Consider the following 17,322-nt stretch of genomic DNA (forward strand, 5'->3'; position numbering starts at 1 on the left):
ATCACTAACCCTTATCACTATCACACTAATCACATCACATGCTCTCTATCACTGATCACACACACTATCACTAATCACACACTATCACTGATCACACAGACACGCGTGCACGCACATAGGAGCGAACACACAAGTGCACACATGCATGAAAACACAAGCACACATGCACACACACACACTCTCTATCACTAATCACACGCTTTATATCACTAATCACATGCTCTCTATCACTAATCACACACACTCTATCACTCTAACACACACACGTACGTAGGCACACACACACACACACTCTGCCCCCCCCCCTCCCCCCCCACTGTCAGACACACACCAGCAGCTGCAGCTCAGAGCGTCACCTGTTTATTTCACTTAGAGAGAAACTGGCTGGAGACAATGGGAACGTAATGTGATACACCCACAGGGAGACTGGTGTGAGGAGAAGCGCACACACACACAGACACAGACTCTCACACACACACACAGACAGACACACACACACAAACCACAGACACAGACTCACACACACAAACGCACACACATGCCGTTCAGTCACCTCCTCTGCCACTGTCAGATAGGAGGAATTCTGTTGGCATTTGGCGTTCCTCACAAACTGACACAACTGTCTGCTTTCCAGAATCCGGCACCAGCTGCCCCCCCACTCTCCAGGGTGTTCATCAGGAATTTAAAAATAAATAAATTAACGAAGCGCGCATATCACTTTCTGTCCCCGTGGGGTAAGGGGGGTGGGGGGTGTGGGGGGGGGTGTTTGTGTGGTTTTTAATCTCATATGAGCTCCGTGACAGAGAGCGCTATTTCGGAACAAACGGCCACCGCGGCCTTCCGCACAACGGAAGGGCGGGGGGGGGGTTGGGGCGATGACGGGTCGCCGTGTCCAACACGGGCCGTCTGGCCCCCACCCCCTCCCCCCCCACCCCCGGGGTGCGGCCAGAGGGGGGGGCCGGGGTCTAACACGCTGTCCTTGAGGTTGTCGCTCGATCTGACGAGCGCATGAGCGGTCTGCACCGTACCCAACCCTAACCCTAACCCTAACACTAACCCAACCCTAACCGCTCCTTCTGACTGACAGCAGCTCCGGGGTCAAACTGGGAAGAGCGGAAGGCAGCGAGGAGAGCAAGTAACAGGGTAGAGGAAGTTCGTTTCTGGGGGGGTAGGCGAGGGGGGCAGGACGAAGAAGCGTGTCAATCCAGCCCCAGCTTTCCCGCGATGGTACGGACTTTCAGGGGGGAAAGAAAGAGACCATAGACTTAGCGACTGTTTACCGTTTCAGCACCAGCCCTTAATTAGGTCCAGTTGTACCTAAGCTGGGTTCAGTCAAGCCAAGTGTGTTCTGCCAGGCAAGGACAGCCAATGACCGGGGAGGGGGGGCGGAGTTGTTGGTCGCCTAGCAATTTGCGTCCGATTGACAGGTGAATCACCAGATGAGTTTACTTTGTGGAATAATGACCTCACTTCAGTGCTTAGAAGCCGCAGGAGGACAGTACTCAGCAGGACCCCCCCGAGCACCCCCCCCCCCCGGACCAGCTCCATCCACCCTCACATCAGCCAGTTCGTTGCTGGAGAGGAATGGAGAACACAAAAAAGTATTTGATTATCTACCCCCTCCCCCTCTTAGCAACAGCAGTTTTTTGGGCAGTTGATGAGCAAATGCAGGAGGCTGCTGGGAAGCACAGGCAGAATAATCTACAGCAGAACACCAGCCCACAGCGGAAGCAGGCTCCGCCCACCACTCCACACACTGACTGATGAGCGGATGCTGGCTCCGCCCACCACTCCAGACTGATCTCTGAGCAGAAGCTGGCTCCGCCCACCGCTCCATAGACTGACTGATGAGCAGAAGCTAGCTCCGCCCACTGCTCCAGACTGACTGATGAGCGAATGCTGGCTCCGCCCACCACTAGACCACATCGATTAATTTTTATCTCAACAGATCCCATCAGGCAGCGAGCACTCAGGAGGCCACCGTTCAGCGCTCCACCGGTCTTTCAACAACAAATTTACCACATCTGAAACAAAGACCAGGCTGGAATTGATAAAATATGTCTGAACTTCCTCTATGTCACCTCCCTTTCGTTTCAAAAAAACGAGGGCCTGCGCAGCTCTGTTTATGTGACGCACAAACATATGGTCCGCTCAATCTCAGCATCTGTCAGCCAAATGAAAGTGATTAAAAGATGGTCTTGATTAATGTAGAACAATCTGGAAACACATTCAGGGTGGTGGCGACTGCTTCCGTGCTTGTACATACCTGTGGCCGAGCCAACTTAACGGTCATTCCAGCTAAAAACTGACAGGAGAGAAAGAACAAGAGAGTGGGAGAAAGGGGAAGCTTTCACACAGACCCATTTAAATCCTGGGTTTTACATATCAAACAGGAAGCAGACCTACCTCCACAGCTTTATGTAAAATTAACAACCCGCGTTAAGGCTCAACGAGCCCTATTGTTATTTCATATGGGTTTCAGAACAGATGCCCTACGCCCTATCGATGGGCTAAATCTAATTATCCTTGTCCACCATCAGCCCATGCGAATCAGATAAAGATCCGCTCATCTGTGAAGCATGCTCAAACAGGCTGTAACATCAGCCACAGCTGCTCGAGGATAATGTAGGACAGCAGCGGGCAGTAGTCTGGATGCAAGCCGGACATGTATATATTTATACATATACGTATATACATATGCACATGTATATAATAGAACAAAGCACTTGTGGAAATCCCGCCGCAAGAGAACGCCATGAGCAAGGAATGTTCTCATTCCCAGTGTTCCAAAAGGCATCGCAAAGCTTCCATAGACAGCAGACATGTGCACGAGCTGCTGCTGCAGGAAGGGGCCTTCCACCAATCAGGAGCCAGCGCCGACAAGAGAAAGACCCACAGGCAGTGGGCAGACCGTTCTGAAATTAACGGCTGCAAGCTACTAGGGTCTAAATCAATCCGCGGACAAACCGGGAACGAGATGGATGAAGGAGAGCGTTAGCTAAGCACACACGATAACCTGGAGAAAGCCAGCACCAGCGTCAGCACAAGCTGGACACAGCATCGCATAAAAGGCTTAATGGAGGCCATTGTGAATCTGACGATCAATACGATGGGCTCGGACTCTTTTTTTTCCCCGGCGTGACAAAAAGTTTTTTAAATAACTGCGCAAAATGCAACCATGTGCAGACATCGCAACTCTTGTCATTTACAGCTTTGGCCACTGCAGGAGTAAGCTGATTTCACCACATCACGTAAAGTGATTAGAAGTAGAGTGGCAAGAAAATAGTGACCGATTAGTCTCATTTGCACTACATTACAATCACCAGGCAGACAGTCTTATCCAGAGTGATGAACAATGATGGAGAACATCAGTGTTACTCTCAGGAAAACAAAAGTGCAGTATCACCAAGAAGACAGTAAGGCCCATTTATAACAGATAAGTCGTAATATTAACAATTTGTCCTGTAACAAAATGAGATGTGATCGCACAGAACCTCTGATGTAGCTGTAACGGTACCCAAAAGGAAATCTACGGATAGAAAGTGAAAAAAGAAAGGGGATCAGGGGATTTAACAGTCATTTAGGCTAACAGAACTCACAGGGCCTGGTGCAGGCTCTGTAAACACAGAGGCCTGTTTGCAGGGTGACTCATTACACACATAAGGAGACACTTAAAAACCTCTCAGGCACAGAAGCATTAAACTTCTCGTACAGCACCACGCATCCTTCAGCTGCTGACTCAAAGCTACGGCGCGCGAAAATGCTAACGGTGGAGTCACAAACGGGCTTTCGAACACCCATCGGATCTGTGTGCAGACCGTGAGACGCCCTGATTATACAGGGCACCGAAAACAACGGGCAGGATGCTTTTAAGGGCTGTGCAATTTCACCTTTTCCTTTTTTTTCGGCCATTTAAGCCGAAACAGAGGCAGTCATTGTGCAATGCAAATCTGTAATTACTTGTTTATGCCTTTTCTGGTACAGTAAACTCGGGGACTATAAACTTCAGTGTCTCCCAAGGTCACGGTTGGCACACCGCAAAACCCCTACAATCAGTGCCGCGGCCTTGCACAAGCACACGCTAACGTTAAAGCCATATAGACTCAGGTCATCCTGCATGCCAAGGGAGCGAGCCTCCTATTGGAGCAGTCGCTGATGGAGCGGATCGCGCATGATTGGGAGCAGGGTCGCTGCGCTGACTAGGAGCACGTACGACGGCAGGTCACGCAGCAGACGTAGAGATACGGGGAGCCCCAGGCCAGGACTGGCGCGGCGCTGGGTACCCTTCGCCCAGGCTGCAGGTAAACGAGCCCAAACGGGCTAAAGGGCCTGTGGGCCTCGAGGATCCTCATGTCCTCATCCACCCAAATTGTGGCTTTGACTTAAATTTGGGCGGCTCGTGACCTCCAGCGCACCACGGTCACGCAGGAGCGAGAGCAGACAGAGGCCGCGGGCTCAGGCCAACCTCACAAAGAGATCCTGACATTTTCCTACTCGGGGCAGCGCAGAGACTGGTGGACTTGGGCCGACGGTCCTCGGCCAATCGCGTCCACGTGTCACGTAGAGCTGGCGAGCACAGATCCCTAACCGCTGCACTACGCCGCAGTGGAATCAAAACGGAAGGGACCAGTTGTGACCCGTCGCCCCGCAGCCCCCACCCCCCCCCCCCGGGTTCTGACCCGGAGTTCACCTGGCACCCCGAGTCCGGACAGGAACAGCCGTTAGTCTTCCCGCCGCTGAAGAGGGCAGCGCGTGCGAACACGCGACCGAGGCTTCGCAAGGGCAGAAATGCTCCATTTTCCTTTGTTTAAAATCAGAGACGCATTTTCCTTCACTTAAACTCAGAGACGCACCGAGAGCAGGCGCCTCCTTTCACAAAGTGCGCCCAACAAAACGCAACAATTAGAAAGGAAAGCGAGTAGCACAAATGTGAAATAAACATGTGAGAATCAAAGACTAAACGTATGGCTCTCAGATAAGCTCGGTTGAAAACACTGAATTTCCAATGAGACTCTGACTTCCTCTTTCAGGAGAGGAAGTGCTGTAATACCTGCTTAACTGTATGAGCGCATCGGCCTTGTTGTTGGTTTAGATTTGGGAAGTGAGCGGCGGTTGGGCTTATCCTTAAATGTCAGTAAACGCAATTAACGGAACCTGCCTTTCCAGATGAGCGTGAGTTTATGACGACTGCCGCGCTGTGGCCTGGTATGCTCAGGTTGCAGGTTCAATTCCCAGGTGGGGCACAGCCGTCGCACCCTTGACCGAGGCACTTAACCTGAGCTTCCTCGGCAGAGCACAGCTCAGCTGTGTAAATGGGCCGCATGGTAAAAGAATGCAAGCTATGCTAGTCACTCAGAGCTACTGTTTAAATGGCTAAAATACAAACAGGAAAATTAACCGGCAGTATTTCTATTCACAACACATTCGGCGGGAGTCTGTTTCACGACACCACAAAATGTCACTTTCCCAACTTAACTTAAAATACCAGTTAATTTCCTCAGGCACTGAAAAGCCAAGAGTGAAACCGGTCATCTTCAACATTATATAGGCTAGATGGAAACTGGCCTTCCCCGCCAGCAAAATAAACTTTATTTTTCCCCCCAAGCAATTTTATTGAAGAGTTTAACTCAATTAAGAGCACATAAATCCATGAGTGCGGGAACTACAAATGAACTGCACATTTTGGGAAAAGCTGGCAGTGTAAAACGATGCACGAACGCACAGCACTAGACCGACAACAAGGCGCTTGCACAATGTGTTGTCAAACTTTTACAAGAGCGGGCTGTCACGAAAGCAAGATAACGAAAGCGATTTTGTATTAACGACCGGCTCCACCCTGCCTTGCACTGCCAATTTCCCAGAAGTCATCAGTCCCGCCCAGTTCTAAGGCCGCCTCCCCTGTAAAGCCGCCAAATGCTAACGAGATTTGCATTCGCCAACATCGCGACAGGTATGCAAAGCCCAAGAGACAGCGCCGCATGATGGGAAGGAAGGGAACCGGCTTCAAACTCACTACGATTGCCAAGTGTGGGGCTGTCAGTATACCCTTCAGCAATGTGCTCAGTAAAATGTCTAATGAAAATATCCAACTGCGTAAATCAGTGGCCTCAAACTCAGTGCCATGGAGGGCCGTGTGTATGCTGGTTTTTTATTCCAGCCTCAGATCTTGATTATATAATTAGTTAGATTATTTGCTGAATTAGGGATGCAGGTTTGCACATAATGGTGACCCGACGTCTATGGTGACCCGCACCGTCTAAATGAAAACTTGCTTATATTCTGTGCTTCAATGCAGTTAAATGCATATGGCTGAATGAGTAATTGGACTCAATTAAGGCAGCATTAATTGGTTGGAATGAAAACCTGCACACACACGGCCCTCCATGGCAACGAGTTTGAGACCACTGGTGTAAATGGATTGTGTGTAAAGAGCAGAGGTGGAAAATCCAGGTACAGGAAGTAAAAGACCTCCCCGGTATTTTGATCCAATCATGTGGATTGGCTAACCAGCACCATGCTTCAGTGCGCCAGACAGGAGGCAGAAGTGATTAGTGAAATCAGCTGGCCGAGTTAATCTGTGGAGGAAACACAGGGCAAGAATTTTACTCTCTGACCCCTGGACTTTCCACCCCTGGTAAAGGCTGTTGAAGTCACCCTGGACAGGACAGTCTGGTGAAGGCCTTGTTGTGACACAGGCCTGTGTGTAGGCAGCCTACAACCCCACCGTCGCCGTACGCAGAAATGTTAAAATAAAACCATTCACTCAGCAACGCAAGTCTAGAGGGAGGCAGAAGCTTGCGCTTAAATCTACACCAAATGACACTTCTATGCTACAGCAAAAACACATAAAATAGAGATGACCTGTGGAATGAAAGAAACAATAATTTGGCTGCCGATGTTTTTTTGTTTTTTTTAAACACCTTAAAAGTGGCACTGAGAAATGCTACTGAAACTGAGAAACACAAATAGTCCTGAAAAAAGAAATCAGGACTCTGGCTAACGAGAGCGAAATTACCTCCCTAGCAGCTAATGAAATGCGCAGGGTAGGGGCCTGGAAACCAGCTGGCGCTGAAGCAAAGCGTGAGAAGACCGCCTTTTCTCCCCGAAACCGCGAAACCTGGGTAGGACAATGTGGCGCAAGTGTGATCTTTGATTCAGTGATTCAAACCACAGAGAAACAGCTTTGCAGTTTCGCCCGATTTGAGTGATTCCCCCCTTGAACAAACAGAACGCATTTCCGTTTCTATTCAAGAATTCAGAGAGAACAGGGTGTGCAAAGTGCATGTTTGCATTTGATATCAAATGTTGACAGGCACATTGAAAAGCAGGTTAATAAATGTAGTAATAACTTAGAAGACGCACTACCTTTAAATTGATACATATCTTCAATGGCTCTTTTTACGGGTTTTGGATTGGGGCGTCCGTCTCAGTGCCAAGCTGGACGGAAACGCACAGAACCCGAAACGCACTGGCTGTGCCGGGACGGCACTATAGCTGCCGGTCTAAATTAAGAGCACAAAACTGACATGTCATGCTCCCAATTGGGCCACTGCGCAAAAATACTATTAAAGCTGAGATTTGTTGGGATTAAACTGGATTTTGGCAACGTGATGAGCGCATCGTAAAGAAGACACAGCCCTGCGACATTGACGTTGGTATTTCACTTTGGCTAGTGGTATAGGGCACTACCACCAACCCCCCCCCCCCATAAAGCATTCATCACATGCGCACAGAAGACACGCGAAGGTTCATCTCCCTAATCGCACCCTCACATACTGGCCAAAATAGAATAGAATAATGTCATAAATATGCAGTTGGATCGGCTTACGTCCTGCAACCCAACTATCGCCGAACCCATACACAATTGGCTGGAAACGTTACAGTTGTCACGACCCAAATCCATTCAATGTATTAACGGATGAATGCATGATTGATGCTAGTAATTCATTACGATTAGCAAGTACACACTTTTACTTTCGTTTAGCTAATGTTAGACTAGCGAAATTAGTTAGTAGTTAGTAGTACCGGGCACCACGGTATCGGTTTTAGAAGCAAGATAGGCAGCTAACTTACAACCAACAGAGATCTGAACATGTTGCGATAACTAGTCAATTTACCCAAGCTCGAAATCAAGTAACGTCTGCAAGATGCTCTTGAATAGATGGTGGCTAGCTGTGTGTACCCAACATTGCTAACCCAATGTAGCCAGCAAGTTAGCTAAATGAATAGTCTACCAAAGCCAAGGCACTTACCGGCTATATATACATATGGTATAACACGACGGCTGGAAAACTAGATAATGATGCTGAAAACGAGGTGCCAGTGGGGAAACCCCAGATAACTTAAATTATCCCGCCAATGATTACACAATATCGTCACGCTAGTTTAGCGTTAGATACCCAAACATTTCCACAATATACGCACGCTAACCGGCTACTTAATCCATAACAATGCATAACGGGATCTTTCGCAAGCTTGGTCAAGTTAGCTATCAACCTGATGACGTTTGGACTCTAGTCTTAGGCCTTGTTTTTCATGCTCGGACTCGACCACATTCTATCGCTAACCAACTTGTGTTATTCCATTCAACCTGTTCACCACTGAATCACTCATTACTCATGGTAAATACTGTATGCTATCCGGACAACTTTAGCCAGCAATATTTACGTAACGTTCGCCAGTGGTCGTTAGCGTAGCTAGATTGGTTTTTAGCCTAGCTCAAACTTGATAACGTCGTTAGCTAGTTAGCTAGCTAGCCGATGTTAGCTAGTTGCAAAGAAGCTGCAAAATCGCAGCTGGATTCGAAGACAACATCTGCTGTTGTTGATGGGGTACTTACAAGCGAACGTACAAGCATTGCAGTTTTAGCAATGAACTTGGATATCAGAGCAGCTAGCCAGTTAATGGAACCAGGCAAACATGAAACCTCGCTTACCTCCGTTTCAGTTTAATCGCGCTTCTTAGTGTAGTCTTAATGTCGTCGTTGGCACTGGGTAACTAGGTAGCTCCGCTAGCAAAGCTAGCCAGATTGCTACCGAAGACAGAGCGAGCTATCTCTCTTCACAGCATCTATGTTTTAACCTGCAAGCGCTATCATCCGTTTAAGCGACACGTACAACAATATGGATGTAGCTATGCTAAGAAAGCATGCATGCTATGTGCCCTTTATGTTGTTGTCACATCACTCGTTGCCGGCCACTGTGCGTGCTAGGAATGAAGACAGAAGCAGTGGTAACTTACTGCCTGTCGTGTCCAGAATCTTGCTGGCTAGCTTGCAGACGGCTAACGCCACTTCACAAGAGGCAATACTGCACTCGAGTACAACTAGGAGGTCAAATTTCCTTCCTGGTTTTCTGGCTGTCCCTGTCAAACAAGTTATGGATGATACATCGTCCCTGCCCCTTCTGCTTAAAGGAACAGGACGCCCACCGGTCCCTCCGAAGGTACTAGTGGGACCAAGCAAGGCGATTAAAACCGCATTAATCCACGCTTCTTGGAAATGCACCCAAACTTTCTTTTTATTAACCAAATGCACTATATGGGATTTTCGCCATTTTAATGTGTTACCTTAAATTCCAGATATTCAAATGGGAAATTTGGCGATGAAGCTGTCTTCATTTGGTGTGTGGAGATATCAGTCCACTGACTCCAGATGTTCCATCTCTGATAGGTCTTCAGTTTTAAGAACTTCAGCTTTCCTCACCTTAACTACCTACAGCCAGCATGTTTCTCATAATGGAAATGGTTGGTTTATAATATAAGGCACTAACTCTGTTGTGTGGGATTCATCAGAAGCAGTAAACTCACCATTAGCTTATTAGCAAAGGGCATCCCCCAAACCTGGGCAGTGTCATGCCATATTAGTCATACTCAATGCTGGACAAATGAGGTTGGTGCCCCAGCCACTTAAGTTAATTCCATTTGTTAATGTTTGCGACACTGTCACTAAAATATATATTTCTGCCTACTATACTTCTATATATTCCTTTTATTTCCTGTACTCAACATTGCATTAGTTTGGGGACACTGTACTGTTTGTTTTACATGGTTAGCCTTGCCTCATTTGTTAATCAAGGTCACCGGTTCGGACCGGCCTGAGCCTCGAGGAGAAGCTTGTGAATTCAGGAGCTGAGGTCACAGCGACACCGTTTCCGGGTAGCATTTTTCAGGGTAAATATTTGCACGTCTCTTTTTTCGACTGAATCAGATAGATCGTGGGACGGGGACGGGTGGGGGGGGGGGGGATGACCTTGGCCGATGTACGTTTAGAGCGACGTGGCAACAGCAGCGGTACCATCATCAGCTCCGAACCCCACCTCCACAGACTCACCCTTTTACCCAGCACACCTTGCGGCAGTGCTTGCTCGAATGCCGGTGGACTTGTACCAGGATGTGCGCTAACTAACTGGAAGAAATAATTTAGGAGCGCATTTACTCATTGGGATTCATTAGTGTGCATTTTTCAATTCAGGAGTACATGTGCTCCTTGGAAAAAATGATAGCACAGAGCCCTGCGTATCCTGTGTTTTTTTTATGTGATGCTGCTACAGTATACCTTATTTTTCGAAAGGCATTCAGCTAGACCCAAAGACAACTGCTCTAGGTGCCCCCTGATTAAAGAACATGTCACAGTGTGCACAGAAGAGTACAGTATGCACAGTAAACTGGGAGGAATGTTCAGGGGCTATTTTTAAAAGAAATACTTTCTCTCAGAACTGAAAGACTGCACAGTGTACAGATTTAAGCATACACGAAATTCACAGGAAAGACATGGGTTACCATGCAACCAGTACTGCCTGGTGTTCAGGGGAATCATGCCTTAGAATCCAATCCCTGAGGATGAACAAGAGTGATGTTATCTACTTGTGAATGTTACATTGCTGCATGTACTTTTTTTTTACCTCATGGAACTGGATATATCTGGATGTAAAAAAAGTGTTCCTTATCAAAACAATGATAAATGTGGTTAATGATCTTGAGAATCAGAAAGCTAACAAGCGGAAATTGTGGCTTTCTAAATGCTGGAGTTTTATTTATAGCACAGGTGAGGGCAAACCTTGAAAACTTTCACTAATTATGAACTTGCTATGAAGATCAAACAGCGAGAGAAGATAAACAAGGGGGGGGGGGGGAGTTACATGAAAAAAAAACTTGTACAGCCAACTGATGCAAAGAAAAATAAAAAAATGCATTTTGTTATAAGACTGAGGACAACCAAACTCAAGCCTGGCTAAGGTACAATGCAAAACACGTTGAACTGTACCAGCACAAGCCAGACATTGTGCTCGTGCCACACTTTTAAAAGCCTGGTACTTTCCAAAGGGCCTGCTACATTTTCCTGTCAGCCAGTAAACTGCAGCTATTTCCATTGAAAGAATTCTTGGAAAAAATTAAACAAAGGCCGGTGCCAAGGGAGGGCAGGCCGGTGGGGGGGTGGGGGGGGGCGGGGGGACGAGATTCCGCCCATGAGAATTTGCACAGTTCTGCACGGAGGTGTCCAGGTGCCCCTGGTCGTTCCCCACGGACACGGGGCCGACCGCGCGTCGAAAACGTGGCTTTTAGTGATGCTCGTTCCTTAAAACGGGCAGCCTCCTTCGTTTCACAGAAGTCTGCGTCGTTTCCATGGAAGCATCTGGTTCCAAATTCCAAAACCTGGCAAACGAAACGCTGCAGAGAAGGAAAAAAAAAAAACTGTAGTAAGAAAACTTCAGCTCAGACCGCAGAACTGAACGCAAAAGTGCAGTCATTACGTTAGCGACCGAACACACATGAAAATACCACTTGATACTGCCCCAATCTTGGGTCTCTTTTATTTTTCCAAATTGTTTGCATCATTAGACCATGTACAGCAGTTAGCTGTCTGGCCTTTATTCATGAATTCCTTGCATAGCCCAGCCACTAGCCTGGAGTTCTTCTCAATGATCTTCTGAAGTTATACAATAGATATATTGTGCTCTGTGAAAAGAAGAGGCAGCCAAATTCACAGAGATGCAGTACACTTGATGGAGCATCCCAGTAAACAACCCTAAATCAAACAACATTGTGGGGGTAAAAAACCAGCCGTCTTGGTCTAACTGAAGTCAAGATCAAACGCTTCGACTGCAGCTACAACTTACAGCATGGCGTCAAAGCAATAAGATGCAAAACAAAGTCTCTTATAAGCAGCGCAAAGACGTTTGGGTCAGCAGTCAGAGTGTTTTGCCTTTTGAAAGGCCCAGAAGAGCTGTACCACCACAGCACACCACCACATGCTCATCGCCAACTTAGTTCAGTCGAAAGAAAGCTGCCGTGACAAAGTCACCCCATGTTCCGTTCGTCCTGTGCCGCTCCACGATCTCAATCACAAGTACACATTTAATTGGGACCAGGAGTGTGAACTCATCACTTAAAAAAAAAAAAAAAAAAAATTTCCAATTGTGGTTGAAGCATCAAGTGTTGAATCAATTAAGCCGTCGTCAGGGCAATCGAGAGCACGTCACCTCGGCTGACAAATGCTTCTGCCTCCCAAAGTTCTGCTTCGCACTCCCACAAATCACACATGAAACGGGCCCTGCTCTCACAGCACGCCTCTTTTCTGGAAAAATCCCGAAAAGCTTCGCCAGTTCACACACCCAACCCCTCCTCCTCCCTGCAGTTCTTTTCACCTCCTCATCCATCTTAAGAGTACTCCTTTTCCTGTTCAGTCCAGGGCAGAATAATGTTGTCTGCTGGATGTCTCCCTGAAATGCACCCCTAGGTCACTGGGTAATCAGTTTCCCTAAGTTAGGCCGTATGACACTCAGGAGAAGGCTCTACAGTGTGTTACTCATACTGGCAGTCCTGGGGGTTAAGTCCAGGTTAGGCCGTATGCCACTCAGGAGAAGGCTCTACAGTGTGTTACTCATACTGGCAGCCCTGGGTGCTCGGTGCAGGTTAGGCCGTATGACACAGCTTGGGGGGGGGGGGGCTCTACACTATGTTCCTCACCCTGGCAGCCCAGGTTGCTAGGCGCAGGTTAGGCTGTATCAGGCAGCTGGGGGGGGGGGGCTCTACAGTGTGTTCCTTGCACTGGCAGTCCCAGGTGCTAGGCGCTCCAACATTTGTAAAAAATCTATTTCTATGAAGCTGCACCGTTGCCAGACTCTGTGGAAACATTTACACCTGACAGGCTCTCCCGAGCTGTTCAGCAGACAGAATCCTCGCCTGTCCGTCACACCTTCTGAAAGCATGTGAAAGACAAAAAGCTCCCTCAGATAACGACAGAGTGAAATGTCCAGTGCGTTAATTCAACTCTCGACAGCGTCAATTCAAATCTCAGCACGTAACATTTGGTCCCGCTCTGGAATGTGGGCTCAAACACGTTACCTGTCGAGACTTGAATTAACACTGGAACACTTTTACTGAACACAAACATCGAGCTTGTTGAAGGGTGTTCGACAGCCCTGGTACAATCTGTGGCCGCGTTTCATGTTAAAAGCTGCCGGATCCGAGCGAGGAAACTTCGGCTGACACGCGTGACATTTTATAAGCTTTTTTTTTTTTTTTTTTGCTGTGCGAGCGGGAGATCGGTCCTTGATGCGTGAGCTTCCCCGCAGATTGAGATCTCATGTTGGTAGCATGTTATTCTGCGCTGGTTTCATACTGTAATTCAAGCACGAAGGGCTGCACAGCTCCAAGGAGAACCCAGAGAAGGGCTGCACAGCTCCAAGGAGAACCCAGAGAAGGGCTGCACAGCTCCAAGGAGAACCCAGAGAAGGGCTGCACAGCTCCAAGGATAAGCCCAGCTCCAGAGGCGCAAAAACCCCCCGAGCTGGAATCCAAAACTTTAGTTCGATGCCGATGACACGCCCGCCCAGAATGCAGCAGCTGGTCAAATCCGCTCAGGCCGCGCCCCGAAAATAGCGCAGGGGCGGGAGAGGACTCTTCCGGGACAGTTCCCCTCTTGTTCGGGCGCCACTGCGAGGGCTTGGTCATCATTCGAAATCCAGGGGAAAGACAAATGTGTGCTTGTCAAACCGAGGCGTTCTGATGCAGATGGTTTATGCGTTGGGGGCCGGGGGTTTATGCGTGGGGGGCAGGGGGTTGCGGCTGGCGAACGTCCTTTATCACATGTTAACTGGGATGCAGCTTAGTTTTAATATCTTATATTAAGTGTTATACATTCTGCAATCAATCAAAATTACCAGATGTTTTTTATTTTTTATTTTTTGAAGCAGGGAAAAAATTAGGCACAGTACCGTACCCATTTAAAGCTTTTTTTGGCTTCATGCGTTCCTCTTTGGCAGAGAATGGGGCAGTTGATTTGCGACTGCCAGTCTGTAGCCAAGTCATCAGTCAGCAATTGTCCTCAGTTGCTTCTTTTCAATACAAACACAATTTCAAAAACATTAATAATAATTTGGGTATTTTTTTTCTGAACTCACCAAGCTGCATTTGTGGAGAAGAACACATTTGTCTTAAATTGCGAACAGTTCACAAGTGTTTACACAGCCCAAGCTGCTACCTCTCCTGCTTTTTTAAATACAAATTTTGCTTAATTATTTAAGAATAAATCCCATGTTTAATCCATTAGTTTATATGAATTTGAATTGTCTTTGACCTTATTCTTTTATTTCTTAAGAAAGGTCAGAAAAACAATTTAGCTGAAGAGCCACCATATTTTTTTAATCCCTTCTCACCATATCAATTCCTTCAATTAAATAGTGTGAACCAGACACTGGCTTTGCATTAACCCCGAAACACACACACGCACACACACACACACACACACACCGCAGTCACCTTTCCAGTTATGTACATCAGGCAGTTTATTTTGGATTGGGCCCCTCGACACCGCTCCCCAAGTGTACGCCACCGCTTTAAGAGAACACGTTCACCCCCCGTGCCGCACACCTGCTGGAGCTGTCTGGCTTCCCTCTGACAGCGCTGGCAACAGGAGCAGAACCCCGACACCCTCCGCCTTGAACCTTGCCACCCGTTCACCTTAACATTCCCAAAGTCTCGTCCGCACAAACACATATACCGCAAGATTTAACCTTTAACGAGTCCCTTAATTAATCACTTATGTCTTCAGGCTTCAGAAAAAGATGGCGAAAATGTGGTTTCGATTGCAGCTTTTAAATTCATAGCGAGGATTGGCCAAAGTTAACTGCAAAATATTTTTCACCTTTTTTTTTTAACTCTACACTGATTATGGAGGAACAGATGCGTCCTGACAAGAGTCTTTCTGAGCTGCTGTATCATTCACAGTTTCTCAGAAGGTTTAGTGAACTTGGTCAACTGCCATCGCTTTTAGGATTGCAAAGACAGCTCTGTGAATTCAGTAGCCTAAGAGCTTCTGAGGCCAGCAAAGTACTTTCAGCTCAACTCCCCCCTAACTCAGCATGTAGGCTACTCCCTTTGGCTCAAATACACATAAGATATGCGTAATTGTCATCCACCGCAGAAGCTTAGAGCTATTTTTCTCTTGTCGGCTTCGTTTTTACTTTCATTTTTCTCTCCGCAATGTGTCTAATATTTTTATTACGAGTAAACGTCAGCCTGGCTAAGATCCAAGAACGTTAAGCGCCGTGGAGGAGGGAGCCGTTATTTCAATCGCGCAATGATTGGAAAATATCGGGTAACTGTAAAACGGGACACAGGCCAGTCTCCTTAAGTGCAGGCTACCGCAATCAAAGTCACCACGATTTACACAATTCCAGGATGGAAGCTAAGTATGTGTAGGCCTACGTTTGCCTAGCTGCAGCGGAGTAATTTATCTTTGAGCAATAATGTCTTTTAGATCAACGGCGAAAATATTTGCGGCAATGATTTAAGGCTCGCAACAGCCAGAATGTGAGCTGAATTTTCACCGCGTTGGCTTCGTTTGCCTCGCTTTTGGCTCAAAGTTTTCCGTTCCTCTTTCCCAAGCCTGTCTCTCGTTATGGGGCTCACGTTCAAAATATGATAGCTCACTACTTGTTGATTAAACAAAATATCGTGCTTAAAACGAGAGCAAAAAACTAGGTCTTGTAAAATTGCATTTATACTCGCCGTTCTTTTGGAAAGGCTTGTCGTTGACACTGTGAACCTAGCCAACTGCTACTGCAGTCCAGCAGTCGATCCCAGACGCGGTCGCGAGGAAACGGGCACGTGCGGGGAATCTTTTATTTCCAGTCAGTTTTTAAAAATTTTTTTACGGCCCTGGTCTGGTATTGGTAGTTATGACAACAAGCACTTCCTGATTTTTTATTCACTCATAACTCAGGTTTGGCTTAACGACTTCTGCTTTTCTTTTGAGCATGTTGTTTCCATGGGCAAATGTCAGGTGTCAGCAACCTCATGTTAACGCTCTCAGAGTTTAGGGCAGCAGTGGGATAAACTGCCTTTCAATCCATCAGCCAGTCAGGGCTAATCAGCCAATCACGTAGTCCCCGAGTTTTCAAAATTCGAATGCTCGAGACAGACGTAAATCAAAACCGCTTAATAATATCGAATTTTTTTGTTGACTAAGCCATTGAAAAGCCTGCATGGTTCCTTGCATTTTTGTTACATAAATATATCAATGCCATAAATCTCACTAGTGATGGCTGAGCCTTGAGGTCTATGCAATCAACCAGGTGTACAGACTATTGCCACTTTCCAAGCTGCAGCTCAGGTCACAACTCGTTGGACACAGGAAACGGCCGTTCCACTTGGACCTGAAGCCACTGTGTACGCAAATTCATGTCTGTGGGGTGTAGGCCATGGTCAGGGGTAAACCTTCCGAAACCCCCTGTTACAAGGGGTGGTGCAACTTCAGTCCCAGAGACTGGTGTGTCTATATGTCTTTTTTGTTGTTGTTGTTGTTTCGACCAATAATCAATAATTCCATTTCAGTTTTCCCAACAGCTGTACACACCTGTGATTCCTGCGCTGGACTGCAGTTTCAAAACGTTCTCCCAGGATTGCAACTGGAGCTCAAAAAAAAAAGAAAAAATGTCTGACCAAATAAATAATTGTTCCACTTCAATAACAAACGAGCGGAAGTTGGCATGAAATCCCAAAACGGATGTGCTGACGGTCCGTCCCGGGCCCACTGTGCTGGCTGGCTGAAGACAGACAGCAGGCCCCTTTGCCTAGCGAAGGCATCTCATGTTGAATCTCACGTCAGCTCCCAAATTCAGCCTCGCGTTAAGACTCGAGCTCCAGGGTGTTGAAGGCACCTGTTCCAGTGCCACAAAGCACCGAGATTCAGTTACAACCGCAGTCTTTTTATATAAACCTTTTTTTTTTTTCAACTGGACCAGTTAAGAGTACCAAGAAATACACGCTGGGCAGGATTTAACAACGAAGGGTTCCGATTTCTGCAGGACTCAAGCTTGT

At 47.2% G+C, this 17,322-nt stretch overlaps 1 protein-coding gene across 5 annotated transcripts in view; it reads right to left on the bottom strand.

The window, feature by feature from the left end:
• Positions 1-9,414, bottom strand: part of thrap3a (thyroid hormone receptor associated protein 3a) — a 34,279-nt gene extending 24,865 nt beyond the window's left edge. The window contains exon 1 of one of the 5 annotated variants that reach the window (XM_064349900.1): positions 9,241-9,414. The gene's annotated coding sequence lies outside the window, so the exon portion shown is untranslated. The other 4 variants (XM_064349578.1, XM_064349653.1, XM_064349738.1 and 1 more) reach the window with 4 other exon arrangements.
• Positions 9,415-17,322: the final 7,908 nt, after the last annotated feature.

Source organism: Anguilla rostrata, chromosome 1 (assembly GCF_018555375.3).
Source record: "Anguilla rostrata isolate EN2019 chromosome 1, ASM1855537v3, whole genome shotgun sequence".
Lineage (NCBI taxonomy): Eukaryota > Metazoa > Chordata > Actinopteri > Anguilliformes > Anguillidae > Anguilla > Anguilla rostrata.